We start from the raw sequence: 2,893 nt of genomic DNA, 5'->3' as shown, positions 1-2,893 counted from the left end.
GGTGTCGGACACAATGAAATCTCCAGGAATATCCCAATAGTAGAGAAACAGCCTCCATTAGTTTGGAGGAGAAGGGCTGTCCATTGTCTGAGATACGAAAGCATAAAAGGGAAGGTGCACACAATCAAAGTCCAAAGGAAGTATAGTGTATTTTGTATCTTCTTTATTTAACAGTTTTCAAAAACAGGCACAGCCAACGCGTTTCGTTCCATTAGCCTTGTGGAACTTCGTCAGGGCGGAATAATTTAATTTTCGAGTTTTTGTCAATCTGTTTAAACAACCACTGTGGATAAGGCAGCAACTAGCACTGGGATTTCAAGGCATGTAACCTTCTTATATGCAGCGATGTTATTTAAGCTGGAAACGAGTGGGAAGGCCCAGTGGGTATTCAAATGCTGAATCGAGCAGAGTTCAGAAATTTGGAAGCTCAAGTATGGCGATTGTTCAAGGTGGTGTGGGCGTCTGTCAGGGAGTCTAATTTTCGCAAGGAAAGTTCCTTCCATTGTCTGAATAGACGAGCCTCGGTAACCCATACCTGGGGATGAATTCTCTCACTAGTTGTTTAGCGGTTGTCTGGGCACCATAGTCTGGGACGGGGTATGCTTCAGTCCATCGTGTCAGTGTACACACTACCACTAGAACATATTTGTACCCTCTGCATCTGTCCATCTGGATATAATCCATTTGGAGGACTTCGAAAGGATGGTTTTTATCCTGCAAATATGTATTGTGATTTTATGGTAGATTAATTGTTTTGTTTTAAAATTGATGTATACTTTTATGATTTCCTTGTGGAATCGAAATAAAGTTATTTGAATCGAATCGAAAGGATGATCAGGAGGCTGGAATCCACCCTGTTCTACTGGTACTCCTTTACCAGGATTAAATTGGCAACATATCATGCAAGTTTTTACTTTCTGTTTGGCTGCAGCTCTCAGATGTTTGTTAAACCAGATGTTCCGTAAACTATCCAGCATACCTTTCTCGCCTAGGTGAGCGGGGCTATGAACCGTGTCAATTATGACTTGCACCATGGAATCAGGGAGAAACCACACTGTTCGGTCTTTGGTCATCCAACCCTGATCAGTCTGGACCCCTCCTTGTTCAGTCCATTTCTTTATTTCCTCTGCGGTGGCATGTGTATGAATGTCTAGCACATCTTTCAAGGGGTCCCTCACTACCATAGTGACAGTCTGTGTGGGTAACTGAGAGTCTGATGTATTCACTGGATTCTGGGCTGTCTGTTTAGCAGTCTGGTCTGCTAAGTCATTTCCTTTAGATATGGTGTTTGTAGCTTTGGTATGTGCTTTGCACTTCAGAATAGCTATGGCTATAGGTAGGTGTATGGCATCTAGTAGGGCTTGAATCAGGGGACTATACTGTATTTTGGCCCCATGTGAGGTAAGGAAACCTCTTTCTCGCCATAACACTCCAAAATTATGAACTACACCAAATGCATATTGGGAATCGGTGTAAATGTTCACTTTCAATTGTTTTGCCCATATGCAGGCCTGTGTCAGGGCGATGAGCTCTGCTGCTTGGGCTGACAGGATGTCTATTCTTTGGGTCTCTATAATTTTACAGTCCGTTGTTACTGCATAGGCTGCCACTAACTCTCCAGCGCTTGTCCTCATGCACGATCCATCCACATAAAGTGTTACATCAGGATCTGGGAGTGCAACATCTGTTAGGTCTTGTCTTGGTTTTGTCACTACATCGATCATCTCCACACAGTCATGTTGTGTCATGTCATCTGAGCTTGAGGGCAAAAGGGTAGCAGGATTCAATACGTTGCATCGTCTGATCTCTATGTGTGGCTGAAAGAGCGTTAGTTCGAATCCTGTCAGTCTTGCTACAGTCAGGTGTTGTGTCTGTGTTCTGTTCAGAAGGACTTCCACAGAGTGTGGTACTTGTACTATCAGGGGATGTCCTAACACTATTGAATCGCTTTGTCTTATAGCCAGGGCTGTAGCCGCAACGGATTTCAGACATGCAGGCAAAGCTTGTGCTACGGGGTCCAATGTGCTAGAGAAATAAGCACAGGGTGTATTTCTTCCTGCTTGGTCTTGAGTGAGGACGGATAGTGCTGTTCCGTCACGTTCTGTTACGAACAGGGTAAAATGCTTGCTATAGTTCGGGGTGGCCAAAACTGGTGCTTGACACAGAGCTAGTTTCAGAGCTTCAAATGCTTGGGAGTGTTCTGATGTCCAAGGGAGAGTCATATGAGTGGCTGCTTCCACTGTGGTTAACTGTATGAGTGGCTTGACTATGTGGGCATACTGAGGGATCCATTGTCTGCAATATGAGGTGAGACCAATGAATGCACGGACTTCTTTCTGTGACTTTGGCTGAGAAATTGTCGAAATCAGTTGGATTTGTTCTTGTGTCAGTTGCCTACCCTCTTTGGACAGCAAATGTCCTAAGTAAGCCACTTGCTGTGTGCAGAACTGTAATTTTGAGGGAGACACCTTGTGACCTTTGTCTGTCAGGAAATGTAGAACTGTGAGAGATGCTTTTTCACATTCTGGTTCTGTCCTTGCTGTGACGAGGATGTCATCTACGTACTGTATCAATGCTGTGTTGGTGGGCATATTGATTACTGTCAAGTTGTCTTTTTAGTGCTTGGCTGTAGATGCTTGGACTCTTGTATAGCCTTGGGGAGCTCTAGTGAATCTGAAACTTCGTCCCTTTTTTTTTTTTAAGTAATTTTTATTGTAGACACACATTGCTCAGGCAAAATTCTCATATATACACAGTATCGTTCAGAGTGCTGTATCACGTGGTTACACTTCACATTTTACACAGCCTGCTGGCCCACATCCCGGAGGCCGGGCGGCGATAAGTTCTCAGCTCTCTCATGCCTGGTGTCAGTGTTGCAGGAGTAGCGTTCCGC

Source organism: Lissotriton vulgaris, chromosome 10 (genome assembly GCF_964263255.1).
Source record: "Lissotriton vulgaris chromosome 10, aLisVul1.2, whole genome shotgun sequence".
Lineage (NCBI taxonomy): Eukaryota > Metazoa > Chordata > Amphibia > Caudata > Salamandridae > Lissotriton > Lissotriton vulgaris.
This window is presented reverse-complemented; position numbering follows the sequence as displayed.